General features: G+C 45.9%; 1 protein-coding gene across 2 annotated transcripts in view; it reads right to left on the minus strand.

Annotated features, from left to right (window-relative positions):
• Positions 1-21,455, minus strand: part of SNX21 (sorting nexin family member 21) — an 85,474-nt gene that overhangs the window by 21,179 nt on the left and 42,840 nt on the right. The window contains exon 1 of one of the 2 annotated variants that reach the window (XM_085619383.1): positions 1,765-2,113. The exons of the other annotated variant lie outside the window; for it this stretch is intronic. The gene's annotated coding sequence lies outside the window, so the exon portion shown is untranslated. Of the gene's footprint in view, positions 1-1,764; positions 2,114-21,455 lie in introns of those variants that run through there. 2 annotated transcript variants of the gene reach the window in all.

The following is a 21,455-nucleotide window of genomic DNA, read 5'->3' on the forward strand; positions in this document are numbered from 1 at the left end:
AGTTTCATCTTTGCAGGGGTCTTGTAATCCTGGTTTTACAATATGACCAACAGGACTTCAAATCCCAGACTGCAATGAAAAAATCTGGAATGGATGAACTACTTGCAAATGGACCTTGGAAACATGAGAACTGCACTACACTAAGAGGTGGTTCTGTGCTCCAGGAAGAACGTGTATGGTACGGCGTTGATTTAAACTTTAGGGACATCAAGGTGGTTGTTTTCAGACTGGTAACTGAAAAAAAACAGCTAGATCTGAGCCAGAAGTTAAAGTGGGTGGGGTCTATTATAAAGGCATTCCCATGCTTTCCCCCCCATTTTAACAAAACAATTCCCATACTTGGACAACAGGTTTTATTAAAAACACAACTGTTCCCTGATCTGATAATGTGATCTTGAGTTGAAACTGAAATGGAGGAGGGTTTCTCCTGTGCTGCCAAGGCAGAAAAGGGACAGACAGCAGAAGAAGAAACAAGCCTTCTCTCCAGGGTGCCTGCTGCTTGACAGAAACGTAATGACTGTAACAGGTTAATCAGCAAATCTAAAGGCTGCTTGACAGCCAATGTGGGCTTTAATTGATGGGGTCATTTAAAGATTCAGGTGTCAAAGACTAATTGTTTTTCAGAGGCGCTCGATAGGGTGTTACCAGTTTTGGAACTCGTCTTTCCAATTGAAGCCCACAAACAATTTTGCAACAGTAACATATGACTGTGTATTACTAAAAATATAAAACTATAATGCACATGTGATATGGGGAATGGGACAGCTGCCATGTTTGTGACAAGAGTATGCTGTGCGCCAAACTGAGTCAGACCCTTAATGTTTTTGTGTGCATATTTTACAGTAGCTTCTCTCATATTGTTCGCCGTCTATCGTATACTGTGCAATACATTTTTTAAAACAGGCATCCTATTTAATACTGTGTGGAATACATTTTTTTTTTACTAATGACTTGCATATTCATAGTGCTTTCTGTCAAAGCCAGGGTTCTCCTAGCACTGTAAATACACATCGCTACCAACAACCATGATTCAAATCCGTTACACGCACAGATATAGGAAGTGATCTTATTAACCAAAGTGGGTTTAGCTACAAAAAACACTACATTTACACCGAATAGTTCAACTTGCATTTCCTTTCAGGTATGTGCATTATATTTTAAATGCAGACACCTGTCGGGGAAATGCCAACAAAGCAGATTTGGAGTAATGTATTCTCTTTGGCCACGTCTCTGTCCCCCCAACCCCATTGCATCTCCGGGGTTCTTCCGGATAGGTGAGTTGCACGGGTGTAAAACAAATGGCGAAAAGAGGTCGTGTTCAGAGGGGTCACTGTCGGGGTCCGATGATCAACTAGCAGGTGGTAAAGAGATTAAAGGTGAAGGCACTATTAATAGGGGAAGGTCTATGCTCAGTGGGAGTCAGTCCGTGTGTTCACCTCAGAATTGCGAAGTGGCCAATAAAGTGAAGAGGAAACGCACCGTTTGTTGAACACGGCATGATATATGAACACCTGTGGCGGAGGGGTAAGAGCGCACCTGTGAGCTCCCCTACCAGCCCCCCGGATTGGACGAAGCTATCAATAGTGCCATAAATTCGGTGGCACCAACGCCCACGGGTCCCAATGTACGGAAGTTACACTTGCTTTACACTACTAACCCAGGTGATGGGGGTTATTTTCGCGGGCTGGGGCCCCAGAACACCCGTTCTTCCGCTTGTCTGACCAATCGTCTCCCCTCCCTGCACCCCGGCTCACCCCCACTCACCGGTGCGGCGTTAGGCCGCCTCCTCGGCCGGGCACCGGGACTGCGATGTTTCTCTTCCCAGTCTCTCCCTGTCTCCCTCCTCCCTTTCCGGGGCGGCCTGTAGCTGACACGGCCGAGCCCGCCCCTTTCCTCCACGGACTCGGAGGGAAAGAGCCCGGGAGAAAGGAGACGACAGCGGCTCCCCAGTTGAGACTGACCGGGACCCTGTGACGAGGGTGGGGTCTGTGTTAAAGGCGGGGAGCTGGGAATCCCGAAATGTTTCTGGGGGCAGCAGCGGCTGGAGGGTGAAGGATCGGGAGAGGAGGCAACATGGCCATGCCAGTATTTGGGAGTCAACAGGGATTTAAGTGGGATGAAAAAACTGGGGTGGCTTCTCTCAAAGGGGCGCGGCCTATGTAATTAGGGCGTGGCTTCAAAGTAAGTTAAAAGTCTGTACTTAGCATGCTGCTTCTGTCATTGCATCCAGATATATAATACAACAAGTTACATTACACTGATAACAAGCCAGGACTATTTATGGTTGTTATTTGCATAAGATGAATAAACAGCAGCTACGTCTTCGTTGTATAGAATTTTGAAAATGCTTCAGTTCTGAAATGAGACTGTTAAAGAACTATAACGAGTCTCTTTGGAGTTGCATAAAAATGCAGTGAAGAGTGGTACTGGTGCAGAGTAAAGTGTTTTTTCCCATCCTGAGGATGAGGGCAAAAATGGAACGCCCCATAGAGACCCATTTCAGCACTTGCTTTTTCAAACTGCTGGTGCTGAGCACCGGCAGGACTCGGCCCACTTAAAGCCCTGAGAATCAGTAAGAATTACATTAAGCGAAAAATCCAGAGTCAAGCAGTTGGCTTGAAGAAGTTTGAAGCCGAATAAAAGTAAAAAAAAAAAAAAAAAAAAAAATGTTTTAGCTTGAAAATCGGGAGTGGTGATGTATTACAGCGGCAAGAAGAACGGCCAAACATAAAGAGAAGCCAGAGTTTGTCCTTACCTATATGTCTCACCACACTTCAATGACATGCATGTGATTTGCAAATGTCCACTCCATACTGTATAAGAAACTGTTGCGGGTGACTTTGGACTCCCCAAAATGGAATAACCACACAGACGTTTCTTGGCAATGCAAAGACAGTATTTATTTACTAACTGTCGCGACCGGGAGAAAGACTTTCAGCACACAGCACGGACTGCCTCTCAGTCCTACTCAGGCTTTCTCAAATTCCTGCTCACAGGCAGGCCATTTTATACATGATATTACAAAGGTTTATTACAAACAGTAAATAATGGTTGACTTGCAAGTTACAGATTTAGGATGGAAAAACACTTGAAGACGTGACCTCATAACCACTAATTCCGGCCCAGTCCTTTACACATTGTTTACTATACTTTCAACAATGCTTGGCAAACGAGCATACTTCTGTTGAGAATGCACGTGTGCTTTATGGTAAATGTAATTTAAGTGAAGTGTATGCTATGATTGTGCACCTAAGACCTCCTTGTGCTCAGAACTAATTTACTTCCTTGCACCCATTGTCTAATCAGGCACCTTAGATCTCTGTGTGCTCTGGGCTAATTCGATTACCTGTTCCCATTGTTAAATCAGGCCACTATCTGTTTGAAGGCTCTGTATGCATGCCATTGGACTTGTGTTAGAATTGGGAATGCTTTTAGGCCTTTTAAACAAGAGTTGGCCTTTAACTGTAAATCCTTTATTGAAGTTTAATACTCCATTGTGTTCTAAAGTGACCTTTTCACCTTAGTTGTAACAATGGGGGATTTGCGCCTAAACTGTTTTTTAACCATGAACATTTGTGTGGTTTCTGTTTGGGCTTGTTGTCTTGTGATATTTTTGTGTTTTATATTGTCTGCAGGATGTTCATCTTTTATATTTCCTACAAAATTCCCCACTCTAGTTGATATTTCAACTCCTTCCTTCAGACCCTGGTCTGGACTTGGCACTAGGTGGTACAGGTTGCCTTGGGAATCTACTACTAAAATCATCCCTCCGGGCTTGGCGCCTACTCTCCGGCAACATGCTAGAATCAATTGCATCACAAAATATATTAGTAATAGGACCACAATTGTTGGTAGCAAAGCCCCTAACAGCCCAGACATCCAGGATGGCAGTGAAAAAACCCAACCACTCAACCAACTATCTGGGGCACCTTCTTCAGCTATCATTTTCTTTTTCAGGTTATGCGGTGTCTGTTTTGCTTCTAGCAAAGTTCCTTTGTCTGCATCATTTGCCGGAATAAACATGCAGCAAGCAGTCCCTAGTTTCTTGCATACCTCTCCATGCATCGCCGTCATGAGATCAAGTATATAGCGGTGCTGCAGAACCATCATTCTTATAGCACCTAGATCTTCATTTATGGCATTGAAGCCATCATTGGTATTGTTCATGACCTTGAGGAGCTCCCACCTCGTGATTTGAAGCCAGCAAGCTGTTGCTTTGGCTTGAACAAACGTCAGGATGCTCCTGAAAAACAATGAGCATCGTTAAACAGGCAATATTTCTGGGAAACATTATTCCAAGTGTTTGTACCATAATACTCTGCAGTTCATTTCCTTCAGTTGTGGTGTAGCAAGGTCGTTGGATGGCTTATGGGGTGTTTATGCAAAATGGATATATTGACTCCGGGAATTACCAAAACCGAAGCTTGCAAGGTGACACAAACACATTTTTCCCCAGTTTGGTGGTAACTGGGCATACAGAAGTTCTCTGCACTTCCAGTAAAATTCTATGATGTTGGCTTGGAAAACCATGGCCGTACAACCAATTTTCTGGCCCACGTTAATAGTGCCATCTCCCCTGAAACAGAAGGAACCAGAAGTTCGTTTTATGACAGTCTGGGGGCTCACAGTGCTGTCCACCCAAGTATAACATGAAATGTTTTAATCCCAGATAGGTGTACATTTCCCTACTGCATCCTGGCGGACATCAATGACATTCCATAAAGACATAGCCCTACAGGAAAATTCAATATTGGGATTCCATTGGTCATGGGCAAAGACTGACCCTGTGACTCTAAGTCCTGGCCTTCAAACACAATCAGAGGGGGTAAGGGGTTTACAAAATAGTTGTTACACTCGGTTGGCAGGCATGTTACTCCCAAAAATCCTAAATCTAGGACCATCTGGGTTCAATCCACAGTGGTAGGTCGACCTGTCTTTCTCATACATGATATTTCTTCCTTGATATCATGCCTATCTGTGAGAATGGATAGCACTTCTGGTAATGCATCATATGTTGTGGCGTTAATTAGGAAAGGCACCACTTTGACATGTATTAATTGGATTTGGGCCTTAATCCTACACAAGTAGAGATGTAATAAGCATTGAGCTGTATCTGGGGGTACTTCTCTCATGGAATGCTGTCTTTCAGATCCAGTAGCATGAGAAATTAGGGAGCACACAAAACAAGTTTCATCAGTGTTCCCTGAGCTTATGTCTGACATATCCTGATACCACATATCTCTGACAGTTGAGTGTGGGCGTTCCGGGTCATATTGCTATTAGAGAGCTTTCTTCAGACATGAAATACATTAGAAATAGAGTATTTGTGGCTAACAAAGAGCAAAAAGGATAGAATTGAGAGACAAAAAAGGAACATAAAAATACATATCTTTTGTGTTCTTTCAAAAAATAGTCCAAAAGCAGAGATGGAGGGGGGTGCTTTCATGATGACAATCTTCGCCCCCCCTCTGGTTGCATTTGCATTGTTCATGATGTTTGCCAAGAGGCTGGGTTGAGGCGCACATGGCTGCGATGAAACCAGGGCTTCCTGCCATCCAGTTTGAGGGCAGAGGGGTGTGACCGGAATAACCGTGTAGGGGCCCTTGAAGTGTTTGTCTTGCCATTTTTGGACAAAATTCCTGATGAACACTTGATCCCCCAGGTGTGCAGCTGGGAGGTTGACCTCAGCAGTGGCGTGCTTTTCCTTGGTTACCTGTTTGGAGATGAATCTTGCACATTTCATCAGTTCACACAAATACATGTGCATCACATCATTCAAGACTTCTGACGAGTTTTCTCCCTGTATTTTACTCCTAGTGGTAGGGACTTGGAAATTCATAGACCTCCCTGTCACTTTTTGATGGGATGTCAAGTGATGATCTGAACTAGGTGTATTTCTAAGAGAAAACCGTGCTATTGGCAAACAGTATGACCATTTCATGTTCAGTGTAGGGCCTAACTTACTGATCTTACTCTTCAGGAAGCCATTCAGACGCTCAATGATACCATTACTCTGAGTGTGGTACACGGAGGACAATTTATGCTTTATTCCTAACTGTGTTGTAATATGCTCAAATATTGCATTTGAAAAGTTAATGCAATTATCGGACCTTATCCCTTCTAGGATTTCCCATCGTGGAATTGCTTCACAAATTAGTAAGGTAGCTGCTGAATTGGCGTCAAAATGGATGCATGGTCCTGCTTCAATCCATCGGGAAAATGGGCATACCACCACAATAAGGTACCTGTAGTTACTGCACCTATCTATCATATCCACAAAGTCCAGATGAAGGGCTTTAAAGGGACCTTGTGGTTGCAGAATGGTGGAATTGATCACTTTTAGTGGGCGGGATTAGGGAAAAACTATTGGCAGATGATAAATTCATGCAGATAGATGGTAAGTGTGTCTTGCAAATTGGGAACAAACCAGTCTGGTGAATTGATCTGATCAGAGCTATTGCAAGCACAGCTTTTTTTGTTTTTTTGTTGGCAGAGTTGTATATAGCGCAAACTTGACCTGAATCCAATCAGGTATCAGAGCGCTTTACATAGCACCAGTTACGTTACATGAGGACACACATTCATTTTTTGTTAGGCACGGGGAGATTAAGTGATTTGCCCAGAATCACAGGATGTTCAGCGACATTACCAAGACTCGAACCCAGTTCCCTAGGTTCGAGGTCGAGCGCCCTAGCCGGTAGGCCAACTCCTCTACCCTTGTGTCATCACTGGTGTTCCCGTAGGTAGTTGTCTATACACTAAGTCCTCCCCTGACTCGATACATCCCCTATTTTCCCATAACTGTTTTTCATGCAAGGAAGTAGCCTCCTGCAGTTCTCTCGGGTGTAACCTCGCTGTGTCTATATAATGAGGCATGTCGTCTGTGGTAATCATGGATTTAGACTCCGGTGGTGAGGCAGTCTGAGCTACCAGAATAGGGGCAAGTTGTGAGTCTGATGGTACAGTTAGGGGCGTGTGCCTAGCTGCATATTTAGCGGCCTGATCTGCTAGTGCATTACCCCGAAACACAAAATCCTGTCCACTTGTGTGCTGTGTAGGAAGGTGGAATCTGACTGCATGGTTACCCCCACTTTTTGCCTGGTGTTTTGCTGGTTTTCGACTTAGTTTGACTGGGATCCTGCCAATCAGGACCCCACTCTATCTGCTTTCTCCCTAAATTGGTTGTTCATGTACCTTAGGTACACTCCAGATTGGATTCCGGGGTACCCTTTTAAGTCCTTGTATATGGTATACTATATACCCAGGGCATAGGTACCCCAGAGGCCTCTCAAGGGCTGCCGCATGTATTATGCCACCCCTGGGAGACCATTCAAAATGACACAACAGGTCTGCTACAGCATCCTGTGTAAGGTGGTGCATGCACCCCTTACTTAGATATAGGTTCACTATATCTATCCATATCACTGCACATATAAACCTATCAGTCACCCCTATGGCAGGCCTTATCAATCCTGAAGGCAGGGTGCTGGGTTTTATGTGAGAGGGTGCACCTGCATGAGCAGAGCCCCTCTTCAGCCTTCGGAACCTCTATTCCGGGGTTGTTTGTGATGCAGCCATACCATATATACTTAAGTGCATTATAACCTCGCGGTAAATGCTAACTTTGAAACGGCTGCATGGAATCATGTTGTGTTTGGTGTCAAACACCTTGGAATCATACCTTTACAACAGTAACTGGTGTGAGAGGTATGATTCCACCCTACTAGAGGGAGAAATATGACAGCACCGGTACACCCGGTACTAGCTTTGCAAACCCTGGCATCACAAAATGGATGCTGCCAGCCACAGACACGAGTCTGCCCTCCTGCTGCTGGACGAAACTCCGGCAGGGGACGGCTGGACAATAGGTATCCTGTCACAGGAATGTGTGACCACCTCCCAGACAGGCTTTAGTGTATTGGGGCTGGGTGGGTGCACTCAGAGTGCTTTGATGTCTGCACTGGGGGCACATTTGGTGTCCCTGTGCATAGTCCAGCTCAAACCGGCTACCAGCCCCTGCTCTGGCGCGAAACTGGACAAAGGACATGGGTGTAGCCACCCCTCTGTCCTGACCCTCCAATAGATGGGTCCTCAGAGTTTGTCCCACCCCTTCCTTGGGTATAAAGTAGGAACTCCTGGCTACAGGACTTTTGATTTACCTGGATGAAACTCTGCTACAGAAACCAAGTACTTCAACTATCTACACTACGCTGGATGACCGAAGAATCTCCCTTGGAGTAAAAGAGTTACTCCCCTGCAAGGCAGGCACCTAAAACGCATCTGACCGGTTTGCATCTATCCAGCTCCTGACGGACTCCGAAGATTTTGCAACACAGAAGGTGGGTTCCTAAGCTTTCCCGAGGCCAACCAGTGCTCTCAGCAAACCTGAGACCCGCAGCCCTTGTGGGATCGTGCAACCCGAACCTCTGGACACCATACACATTTGCAGCAGCATATGCTTTTTGGTGATGCCTGAGGCTGTGCTTTGGGCTACTTGTAGTCCAGATCCCGAGCAGTGATTCCTCCGAAGATTACTGGCCTACACTCCACAAGTGTTCCGTGGGCTGGTATTGTGTGATTCCTCTCAAGGTCCCTTTGCGATCTCTGGTCCGTCGACCTGTGGGTCCCTGAGGAGGGAACTGTAACTTTAAGTGGGTTTACCTGGCTGCTCCAAACATGCCCTGACTCTCCATCGCTTGGGGAGTCCCCAGGACCTTGCTGGCCCACACCGAAGCATCTTTTCTCTGACCGCGCGGGTAGCAGTTGCCAAGGCTTGTTGGTCTCCAATCCGGACACTGACCCCCCCAGCACTCGACATCCTTCGCGGGACAGCTCGCCTGCGGACTTTGGTCGTCGTCAACGTCTCCTGGTCCCCGTGGCTGCAGAGTCAAGCTTCACCTCATCGCACCTGAAACGTGCGACATCGGTGGGCCTTCGTCTATCGTGCCCCTGGTCACTGGCAAGTGGGGGCCATGGGGTATTGTGCTATTTACTGTCGTTCTAGTACTGTAATATTGTGTCCCCTTGTTCTCTAATCTCATAAAGAGGTTAGTAGATAGTGTTTAGTAATAAATACATCCATGTTATATATATACCTTGTGTGGTTCTCCTTTCATTTGGTCATTCAGGAGGTTATAATCTGGTAAACCAAGCTGCTTTCCATTCCTTCCAGAGTTAGCCTGAAGGCTGCTCTCCATAGCTACCAGTAGGATAGCTTTCAATAAAGGTTGTCTTTAACCTAATCATCAATAAGGGTTGTTTGTACTGGTGCAAGGTGCCCACTATAACTAGTGGACAGCATATACCAGGCCAACTTCTCACATGCTATACAATTTACAACGGCCACTGCCTGTGGTAACGCAGGTGCCTCTAGTAGCGCCTATAAGAGGTTTCTATGCATCACAGGACTACCATCGGATTTAAGAAACCCTTTCCTGCTTCATCACATGGTATTGGAGTGTACAGTGGTAGTTACATAAGCTGAAACTGAATATATGGTAATGACTTCTCATGCTCTCAGTTTAAGGGCTACTATTAGTGCCATTAATTCTGCTTTTTGGATGGAATAGTGTGTGCTGGTAATGTCAGCTGCTCCACTACCTGTGGTGTACCTGAGGAATCATTCTCTTGTGTTCTGACTACTGCTGCGCCTGTGTGTCTAATTCCTGTCTCCTGCTCAATAGTAGAAGAGCTGTCAACAAAGTAGACAATGCTTCCCGATATAGGATCCTCTGGTGCTTGACTACATTCCTTAGAACTATATGTTGCACAGTCGTGCACATCCTCCTCAGAGTCCAGTATCGCAGGGGGCAAAGAATGTCGCAGGATTCACTGTATGACACTTCACAACCTTCAAAGAAGGTAGTGGCAGTATCAGCTCATATCCTGACACTCTCTGAGTGGTCATGGTGGAGTTCGCCTTCTGAATAATGGCAAATATTGCATGTTCTGTGAAGATTGTCAAAGGTGGCCCCATAACTATGGGTGTGCTTTTTGCACTGCAAAGGCTGCAGTGGCTAGAGCCTGCTCACGGTGATAGTGCCCTTCATGACTGAATCCAGCAGTCCACTGAAGTATACAATGGGTTTGTGTCCTAGAGGATTGAGGTGTTCATAGGATCATATGGGGGTGGGAATAGATGTGGTACTCGGGGTATCTTCTGTTGAGCTGTCTTTTGCCTTTTCGCAAAAGATTCTCCACAGTGCTACAGTGGTTTCGCATTTCTGCAACTTAGTTCCTGCATATTTACTTCAGAGGTATGTAACAACATATTCAATTATATCATCATTGAAAATTCCTTCTTTTGGCCAGGGAAACGTGTGCTTTTGGGAAGTTTTAAGCCACTCCAGGCTATACTTTTGTAATTTCTTATTATTATTTGGAAGAACTTCTGCATATGCAAGAGAGTCTCAATAATTAGACGTATTTCATATTTTTTTGACTTTAACCTCTTTTCCAATCTGATCAGATATTACTTAGTTTCTAAAAGGCTTGCATGAATCTTAAAAATAGGAACATTTTGTCTAGTTTTCGGACTTATCGCTTTTGTGATATACATGTATCTTTTTAAATTTTGTTTCACCAATTATACCGAGCATATTACAATACAAACCTTCATGCAATGTATATTCAAAACAAAATTGCATGGTATACGATATTACACAACAAACATCATACTTTTGCTACTTTTCACTGAAACCCGCACACGCTCATCTTCAGCCAAACAATATGCAACAAACTTCTATTCTAAGGTTATAATCACATCTCTATTCTACTTTTCGGTAAATGCAACTAGCAACCTCTGGCCACTTCCTTCCACGCCCCAGAGGAGATTCCTTTCAATCCGTGCATCTTAGAGACCATGGAGTGGCTTTCTGAACATTAGGTCCAGGACCATGAGGTCCAGGACCAGTAATTTGAGTGTTCAGATTTGATCTGGAGGTAAAGTTTGGCTAAACCAGTCTTTCAGCTGTCCCTCGGTGTCAAATGGAACACATTTTGGCACCTTCCAATTTGAAATTACCAAAATGATCACTTCCAACTCGTCGTTGAGAATCACAGGTTGACTAGTCATGTAGACGCCTTAACATTTTGTGCATTACATGTACACATTCCACAATCTTGCATGAGGTACACTTCGGTCCTTTTCAACCTTATCTTATATTTATAACATATCTACATCTATGTTTAGCAATGCCAAGAAAGACACATTTCATGCACAAACAAAGATCGTGATCCGCTCTGTCCTCATTTTTAAAGAGACAGCAGTCCCCGGATCCTCCCCAACCTTGTGCACAGGCAGAACTTCAGTTAAAACACAGTGTCTGCTTACCTCATGACAAAGTGCGCATTGGTCTCTGCAATGGGGGGTAGGCGGTCTTCTGGTGCCCGCAGTTACATGGGGGCAAAACAGTATCTCCAGGCTGGCTCGCCAACTGCTGCAGGGTGACTATGGACCCTTCAAAATGGAATAACCACACATACTCTTTGGCAATTCAAAGACAGTATTTACTAACTGCTGCAACTGGGAGAAAGACCTACAGCACCCAACACGGACTGCCCCTCAGTCCTACACAGACTTTCTCAGACTTTCTCACATTCCTGCTGTGCATATACCAGGCTGTGAGAGGCCAGCCTGGTATATGCTGTCCACTAATGTAAGTGTGCACTTTGCACCAGTCCAGACAACCCTTATGGTGAATTAAGAGGTCTCAGACAACCTTATCAAGCTATCCTAGTGGTAGCTGTGGAGAGCAGCCTTTAGGCTTACTCTTTGATGGAGTGTAAAGCAGCTTGGTTTACCAGAATGCAATCTTATAGTATAGATTAAATGAAAGAGAACCACACAAGGTATTTATAAAAATATTTATTTATTATAGAATATTCTCTAGTACGTCCCAGTATCTCCCACATGGAGATAGACACAAAGCAAACAATAGTATAGCAAAGAAATCACAGTAAATAGCACTAATACACAGTGGGCCCCAGGGGAGGACCAAACCATATACCGAAAAAGTGTTATAAGAACCACGACTCAAGTCAGGACAATGTCGAGAGGACATAGAATTGCTGGGACCGCAAGGGACCCTCCAAGGTGAGTAGATAGGGAACCCACTGAGTGCGTGTGCAGTGTGAGAACACGACCGCGTGCTCCTTACAAGTGTATGAGTAAGTCGCAGTTGGATTTTTATAGATTAAGGAACCTTCCCAGTGGACTACGAAGAAACCCCTTGGAAGACAGAAGGTTGGAGAGCCACCCCACCCGTGGAAACCGAAGTACCCAAGGAAGCCGGGTGCATAGGTGTGAAGTGGCGTTGGAAAGCGCCGCCGAACCCAATGGAGGACTTCGAAGAAGAGCCGCTGCTGGAAGAGGATAAAGTGTCAGTTGGAATCCCAATGTAGATTGTTGTCGAAGAGTACCTGAAAGCAGAGGGGACAGAGTCTGGGTCACTTGAGAGTGACCAGGGGCTCAATAGATGAATGCCCACCAATGTCGGGTGCTTCAGGATAGTTGACGGTGACCTTGAGTCTGCAGCTGCGGAGACCAGGCGACGTTGAGGACAACCAGGAGCTGGATGCGAGCTGTCCCACAAAGGATATCGAGTGCTGAGGGGTCGGTGTCCGTGGGAGCACCAATAAGCCTTGGCAAAAGCAACCCACGCACGAAGTCACGGAAGTGTATGGTTCGGACCAGCAAGGTCTAGGAGACTCACCACACACAGGGGAGACAGGGTGGGCCCCAAGCAATCGGGGGAGCCCAAGGAATTTAAAGGTGCCCATCAATTGGACCCACAGGCCGGAGGCACAGGAGTCGCAAGAGGAACTCAGGCAGCTTCACAAAACAACAGGCCTTGGAGCACTCGGCGTGAGGTGGTTGAAGATCTTTCTAGGAAACGTTGCCAGAGGTTGGGGCTACTTAGAGCCCAATGCACTTGTCGCAGGATTGTCAACAAGCACATACACTTGCAGGAGTACGCGGTACACAGGTGTTCGGGTATTGCAGCCCCCACAAGGGATTCTGGCCTCATACTCAGTGAGAGGGCAGCTCGGACTAGAGGGGCATGGAAACTCACCTCCTGTGTTGCTGAGCCTTTCGGAGTCCATACGAGTTTGGGATCAGAAGACCTGTCAGCACTGTTGCGGTGCCTGCGAATGGAGGGGAATAAATCCTTCACTCCAAGGTAGATTATCTTCTGGTGTCTTGGATGCTCCGCAGGTAGTATCTGAATGGTGCACAGACACAGACGATGCAGCAGACTGAGAGGGAGATGAAGTCAGGCCCAAACGAAGTCCAGCAAAGTCCAGAGTGCCCAGACAGTCGAAGTGCAGTGGTTTCTGTACTGAATCTTGTCCATGACGAATCGAAGGTCCTACAGCCAGGTAAGCCCTTAAGTACCCACGGGGGAGGGTTGGAAAGATTCAGGGGACCCTCCCAGAGTAGGGCCTGGACAGTGGGAAGTTACTCCCATGTCCTTTGTCCAGTTTTGCGCCAGAGTTGGAGCCAGTGGCTCCCAGGACTGGTTTGAACTGGACTATGCACAGGGACACCAAATGTGTCCCTCATGCAGATTTGTAGTCGCTGGCAAGTGGTACCCACCCAGCCCTGATACACTAAATCCTGTCTGGGAGGTGGTCACACCTCCCTGTGACAGGATGCCTATTGTTCTGCCTTCCCCTGCTCGAGCTTGGCTCTGCAGCAGGAGGGCAGAAATGTGTCTCTGGTCGGCAGCAACCATTTTGTACTATCCGGAGCTAGAAGGCTGGTACCAGGAACACCAGGGGCCACACAAAGGGTGCTTCTGAGGGGTAGGATCACCTCCCACACGGTTACCGGTGTGGGGGTATGATTACAACATGTTTGACACCCAACATGATAGGGTTTATTTCAGCCATTTTAGAGTTGGTCATCACATGGTCGCATAATGCCCCTCTATAGTAGTCTATAGCTGCTTCACCGACAATCCGGGAGAATGGACTCCGTAGGCTGCCGGGGTGTCCTGTTCATGCAGGGGCACCCTCTCACTTAGACCCAAGCACCCTGCCCTAAGGATTGTAAAGACCTGCTAGAGGGGTGATTTACAGGTTTAAGTGCAGTGACCATTAGATATAGTAAACCTATATGTTAAGTAAGTGGTACATGCACCAACTTACACAGGCTGCAATGGCAAGCCTGTAGTTCCATTTAGCATGGCCTCTCATGGGTGGCATAATACATGCTTCAGCCCATGGGAGGCCTCAGGGGTACCTATGTCCTGGGTACATGGGTACCATAAACTAGGGACTGACAAGGGTACCACAGTATCCAATCTGGAGTGTACCTAGGTACATAGCATAATAGTGTAGGGAGAAAGCAGATAGACTGAGGTCCTGATGCCCAGGATCCCAGTTAGACTAGTTAAAAACAGCATTACATCCAGCAAAAAGTGGGGGTAACCATAAGAGGCAGATTATACTTTCCTATACAGGTCTTTTTATTCATGATGTCACAAATGTTTATTACAGGTAGTAAATAATGTTTGACTTGCAAGTTACAGATTTAAGATGGAAAAACACTCAAAGACATGTGACCTCATAACTCCGAATTCCGACCCAATCTATTACACATTGTTTATTATGCTCTCAACAATGCTCAGCAAATGAGCGTTCTTCTGTTGTGGATGCATGTGTGCTTTATGGTAAATGTACTTTAAGTGAAGTGTATGCTTCCGGTATTGCAAACCTAAGACCTACGTGTGCTCAGAACTAATTTACTTCCCTGCATTAATTGTCTAATGAGGCACATTAGATCTCTGTGTGCTCTGTACTAATTTGATTACCTGTTCCGATTGTTTAATCAGGCCACGATCTGTTTGAAGGCACGGGGTGGATGCCGGTGGACTTGTGTTAAAATCAGAAGTGCTTTTAGGCCTTTTAAATATGAGTTGGCCTTTAACTTTATATCCTTTTAAGTTTCCTACCCCATTGTTTCCTTAAGCGCCCTTTTCACCTTACTTGTGTCAATGGGGAATTTGTACTTAAACTGTTTTTTAGCCCGTTTACCGCGATGGTAATTCCGCTGCGGTGCGGGGCGTTTCATTGAGTGGGCGGGGCCGCGTCGGCCAACGGACGTGCTCAGCACTACCGAGGTAGTGCTCGCAACGGCCGTTGGCCGACGGGCGCAACAAAGGGGTTAACCATGGACAGCTGTGCTGTTTCTGCTTGGGCTTGTTGTCACACTATATTTTTGTGTTTTATATTTTCTGCAATATATTCATCTTTTATATTTCCTACAACAAACCTTTAAAACAAAGACTGTGAAAGGCATGATTGAAATGTACTTTCATTACGTGTACAGTATGAGCACCTTTGGTTTGGGACTGAGCAAACTCTCAATCAGTGCTTTAAGTGGGCCGATACAGTCAGGTACTTAGTACTTGCACTGCTTAATTTTGAGACGCAGAGTACCCAGTGGTGCCTACTGTAAATAAGAAATGGCAAAGCCCGAAGGCACTTGACTCACCATAAATTTAGGAGCTCGACCGGTGACACTCCTCTTCGCTTTCCACAGCAGGAAAAGGAAGGACTTCCTTCCTGCTTGTGGAACGCATCTCCAACCAATCCTGGGGCTGCTATCATGCTGAGAAATCAGCTCCAGGATTGGTGGGAGCAGGCTCACCCAGCGCTCATTTTGATGCTGGGAGCCTGTGCCAGCAATCTCCAGGCTGTTTCACAGCCTTTGGATTGCTGGGTCTACAGTGCGTATGTCGGATAGGACAGCTGTAGACAGCCGGCCAATCCTTCATCTGCACTACAGACCAGTGCTGCCTTCCTGCTTTGCTGGATTCAGCCCTGCACCCAACCCTCGGGCTGTACACAGCTCGAGCCAGTACGGTGGCAAATAAATAAAATGACATGGACATGCCGTTTTATTTATTTGCGTTTGACTGCTGCACTCGCATCAGGCGGGGCAATGCTCCTCCGCTCCCAAGAATGAGCCGCCTGCCTGCAATTATCAGCTGAGGTGCAATACTTTCAATTGGGGGCTCTCACCACTTATCCGAAGCAAGCAGGTTCCCTGGTATGGTGTACCCACACTTCTTTCTCTTCCATTTCAGGCACAGCTCTTAAAGATGCTAGCTTGTTTGTGATGGCAGTTGCAGATTACAAGTTCTCTCGCTCTCTCATTCACTGGGTGATCGTGGGTCCTTCTAGAGGTGGGCAGGCCAACAAATTAACAGGGAAACCCGAGCCAAGGGCTGACTCTGACTCTAGGAGCTCGAGTGGAGCCTTGAAAATATCTGGCATGTTAATGATGCAACAAACATCATGTACCAATATAATAATGTGTCTTCAAAATTTAAAAAAAAAGGTGAATTTCTATACCAGGCAGAAGTGTTTTTCCTTAGTACATCAGACGAATTGATAAGTATTTTTTAAAAGTGAAGTTCTTAAACATGAAGTGCAAAAAATTCTTGCCCCCGCCCAGATAACAATATTAGTGAACTAAGAGGTAAGTCAACTGTCGATTACTAAGAAGTGTAAGTCAGTTTTCATGTACGTTTCTTATAGATGGTGTAACATTGTAGGCTATTTAATCAAACACAAGGGTTTTTTCTACAACGCCATTACATACTTGAAATGCTCAAATAGGTGATAATGAACAAAAAGCATTGGCATAGCCAATAGGTCTCGCTTTTGGGACCTTATAAGTATTTGGTTATGCAGCACAATATCCTTGGTACAACAACATCAACTGTTGCATGACTAAACACTTATAAGGTTCCAAAGGCGAGACCTATTGGCTATGCGCACCGCAAGCAGGTCAGATCTGTGTGCTGTCATAGAGCTGCGGTACTGCAAGCAGGTCAGATCTATGTGCTGTCATAGCGCCGCAGTACCAGGCTGGGAGAGGTGTTGGCTTCATCCAAGATCACAGGCTGCTAGATGCAGATCTCAGCCCAAGATCACACTGAATGTCAGTTGCATAGAAATGAGTATAAAAATGGGAGTCACAGACACCAAGATCACACACAGCCAGACGAAGATCTCAGCCCAAGATCAGACAGACTAGCAGCTGAATAGAAATGAGTATACTGAATGGGAGTCACAGACACCAAGATCACACACAGTCAGACGCAGATCTCAGCCCAAGATCAGACAGAGTGGCAGCTGAATAGAAGTGAGTATATTTAGTGGGAGTCACAGACACTCAAGATCACACACTGCAAGACCAAGATCAAATGTAGTGTGTTAGCTGCACATACACTAAGGTCACACGCTGTGTCAGCTTCACTGATGAATACTGTAAGCTGTACAGATATCAAGAAACAAAGGTGCAAACACCAAGATCACACAGTGTTAGAGCAAAGCTGACGAATATCACACATAGCGTCAGCTGCATAGAAAACGCAAGGACACTCAAAGTGAGGGTCACAAACGCCAAGATTACCCACTGCTAGACGAAGACCACGTACAGATACCAAGATCACAGATACTGTCAACAGGATAGGATCATAGCGTCAGCTGCACAGAACTCAAGATCAGGCACGGTATAACGCGCATAGATACCACAAACAGACTGCAACAAACACCAAGATCACACAATGACAGAGCACACTGTTAGAGATTAGACAGGCGGATTCACAGACACCAGGATCATATAGTATCTGCTACACCACTGAGTAAAATTAGGGTCGCTGTGGGGGCTTGCTGGAGGAGACCCTGCATGTTCTTTGAGCGCTGTGCTGGGCTGGGGAGAGGTGCCGTGTTCATCTAAGATCACACACTGTTAGACGAATATCACAGAGTGTCAGCGCCACAGACACCAAGATCACGCATAGGGTCAGCTGCAGTCAACGGTGGCGCGAAATGAAAAAATATATTTCAGTATAACATAAATTAAAGGTCGGAGGGCTAATTAAAGAGGAGGGAGCAAAGGCTGACAGTTCATGTATACGCGATATGTGGTGGGGGAACCATAAATTAGAGGTCGGTGTGTTGCAGCGGGAATGGGGCGCGAGGAGGGCTGATTAAAGAGGAGGGAGCAAAGGCTGACAGTCCATGTATACGCGATATGTGGTGGGGAAGGGGGAGAAGCGGGAGTTGGACGCGTGGCCACGAGACGTGAGTATACCATAAATTAGAGGTCTGTGTGTTGCAGCGGGAATGGGGCACTAGGAGGGCTAATTAAAGAGGAGGGAGCAAAGGCCGACAGTCCATGTATACGCGATATGTGGTGGGGGAGAAGCGGGAGTTGGACGCGCGGCTGCCAGACGCGCTCTGTGGCGGGAGGGTGAGCAGGGGGTGAGCCTGCGAGTGGTGCGCACGTGTAGCTGGCTGTGCAAACACTTTAATCACACGAGTAGTGCGCGCGCAGCAGTGATCGCGCTGGAAGGGAGGCAGATAGCGGCTGCGCGCGTGCACGCTCGCGTGAACGCAAGCGCTAGGCCGGCTGTGGCAGCACTTTCAAAACAGGTACACTAAATGTCTCTCCATACAGCACATGCACTGGCTCAGGCGAGACCTAAAAATGAGGTTCGGTTGTATAAGTTATTCTCTTATCATCACACAATTTGGTTAAGCAGAGATGCCATGATTGAGCTCACATTTTCCAGTTTCACACTGTAGAATTCAGCCATTAGATGTATATTTCAGACAACAAAGGTTCACTAATTCTTTGTCCTGGAGGTTGAGCGTGGGTGACAGACAGAATCAACATTTTATTTCTGGAAGCTTTACAAAGTGGGAACCTTGCCTAAGGATATTACAGTGATTTACAACAGACACAGACTAAGTTACACATATTTTTTCAGCCAAGGTAGATTTACCCAGCTTCACAGGATGCCAAGTGGAGACTGTGATTTAAACTGCGTTCCACATGTTACATGGCTGGCAGCTGTAGCCACAAGGCCACATCCCCTCCTGTGAAAGCTCAGCGCGTTTTGGGCCCGAGTTTCCAAGAGGACCACGAACTGAGCCAGAGCCAGGCATCTTGCTCGAGCTTTCAGTGGCTCAGCCACCTCTATGTGCTTCCATCACTGAGTTTACCCAGATGGAGCTAACACCCAACAGCACAGATGGGGCCCCTTTAAGCTGAAAAGGATAAAATGTCCTGATGGTGGCATGGGCAGTGGCAGCAACTTACAGGGGTATTATAGAGGCTTGGGATGGGATTCGAGCAGTAAGCGTGCCTGGTGGCGCTGGGGGGTTGAGCTATCAGCGCCAGAACACCCCCGGGTAACCGCGCACTCTATAAATATAATTAACATAACAAGCTTAAGGCTATGGGCAGCCAGGAAGCTTGGACTAGAACCAATATACCTTCAAACCCTTACTTGGTGACATTTAATGTCTTATTTGGTCAGAAAAAAATAACAATGATAGGTGCAAGCACTTCTTATTTAAGCAGTAAACTCCAGACTTTAAAAGCTATAAAATATGCTATTTTTGCTTTCTCTTATCTCACAGTAGGTTCCTAAAAAACACTAAAAAAGGGAACGGATTACCGCTGCACGCGTCTTCCTAAAATGGCTGCCAATATTGCTCCTCTAGGAATAACTCCTGCGTCACGATGGCGCTTTCCTAATATGAAGATGGTTGATCTTCTGTGTAAGGCGTAATGGAAGAGATGTTTTAAATTCTATTGTGGGACATTAGGCAAATTCTCTACTGCCACAGCGGAGTTGGTAGATCTTGGGTAGAAGGCTTAACACAGCAGGCATAGAGGAAAGATGATGAGACGCTGATACCAAGTAACTCTGTTGTAGAAAGCCTGCGCCAAGGGTATATTAGGCTTTGTGAAAAATGGTCAGAACCTTGAATATGACCCTTTATGAATGTAGAGCTAATACAGATCAGCAATTCAATAGGTTGGTGAGTCAGGCCTGAAATAAATCAGACTGCAGAATTTTGAGCCATTTTCACTTATGACATCATACATTTAGGGAGATAAGGCCAGACAAGGTGATATAATAGCTGGATGATAGAGGTTTAGCATTTTTAAGCAAGAGTAGGGGCAGAATCTTCTCAAGTGCTTTAAGGCATGCATTGCAAATGGTGCAATCTTTCTAAATGTGAGATTTAAAAGACAGTGTTGAATCAAAAATTATACCAACATTTCTATCTCTAGTAGAACAAGAGAGGCACTGCTAGGGTTATCTTTTAAGAGAGTTGAGGGGCCAACCGTGTGGCTATAAAACCGAGATATTCATGCGAAAGAAATGAATAAATTAAGACTGAATGAATAAATCAACATAGTGAGTGGCAGAACATAGCCATTGAATAAAGTGGGGATCAGGAGGTACTGTGGTTGTACTGTGGTCAGAAAAGCGATAAACCAGGCTAAGGCACTTCCCCTCATCCCAGCGTCAGCTAAGAGTTGCAGGGGGATGGGATGAAAGATAGTGTCAAAAGCCACTCAGATAACCAAAAAGATCAAAGTTGAGCAACCCATCCACCAAAATACAGATCAGAAGTAAATCATCTAGGGTCGCGGTAGGAGACTGATTCAGTGCCAAGTCTTGGATGAGATCTTTTCAGTGCGGGCTCAAGCAAGGAATTGGATTCAAGAAAGCCAGGCATTTTATCTATAAAATGTAGATGTTAGCTGCAGAAAAAGAAATAGGGTGATGGCTTGACTGGAAGGACGGATCTGCAATAGTTTTTTTTAGCAAAGTTTGCACTAAAGATTTCATTAAAAATAGGGGAGATGGTTGAGGAGACCATCTACAGTACGCTGGGACGACAAGGCAGTAAAGGAGAACAACATTTTTCATTGGCGAGCTTAATAAGCATAAATCGTCTTTATGCTAAAAACGAGCTATATCTGAATTAAAAAAAAGTAGAACAACAAAGTGGCACCGTGGGTCAAGAGCCCCCAAGATACAAGGGAATCAAAGGTTAATTTATGAAAATAAAGGTAATCAGAAGTTGCAAGGAGTGCATGCTGAGCAGCGAGGCTGCTAGACACCCACCAGCAGTGGTTTAGAAATCTCCACCACCGGTATCCCACCATTCCGTGGTGGCTGGTCTTGGGTTGCGCTGTTCGGCCAGTCCTAGCTAGGCCTGGAAGGACTGTGGGGTGCTTGGGACTGCTGAGACAACACAGGGGAAGGAAAGGGGTCTTGGGGAGGTCTACAAGAAAGTGCAACTGTGCTCCAGGTATGATGTGAGCTGCCAGTTGTGCGTTTCAGTAGACATTTGGTTGGTGTCAGTGGCAGGTGTGGGTGCTTGAGCCCGTCGGGAGGACTGACTTTGTGGCACGTATCTGCCTGCCCCTTCAGCCATCACCAACTCGGGGATCCCTCCAGGCCCAAGATCTCCGCCCGTGAGTGCAACAGCACCTGAGGCCTGGCTGAACATGCATCGCAAGAATCCCAGCAATGGCGAGAAGATCATGCTGTGTAAATATGGAATATATATTGGGCCAACCGTAATCGCTTCAACTCTTCTTAAAATGTAACTTTGTGTGAATTTGC

Source organism: Triturus cristatus, chromosome 7, assembly GCF_964204655.1.
Source record: "Triturus cristatus chromosome 7, aTriCri1.1, whole genome shotgun sequence".
Taxonomy (NCBI): domain Eukaryota; kingdom Metazoa; phylum Chordata; class Amphibia; order Caudata; family Salamandridae; genus Triturus; species Triturus cristatus.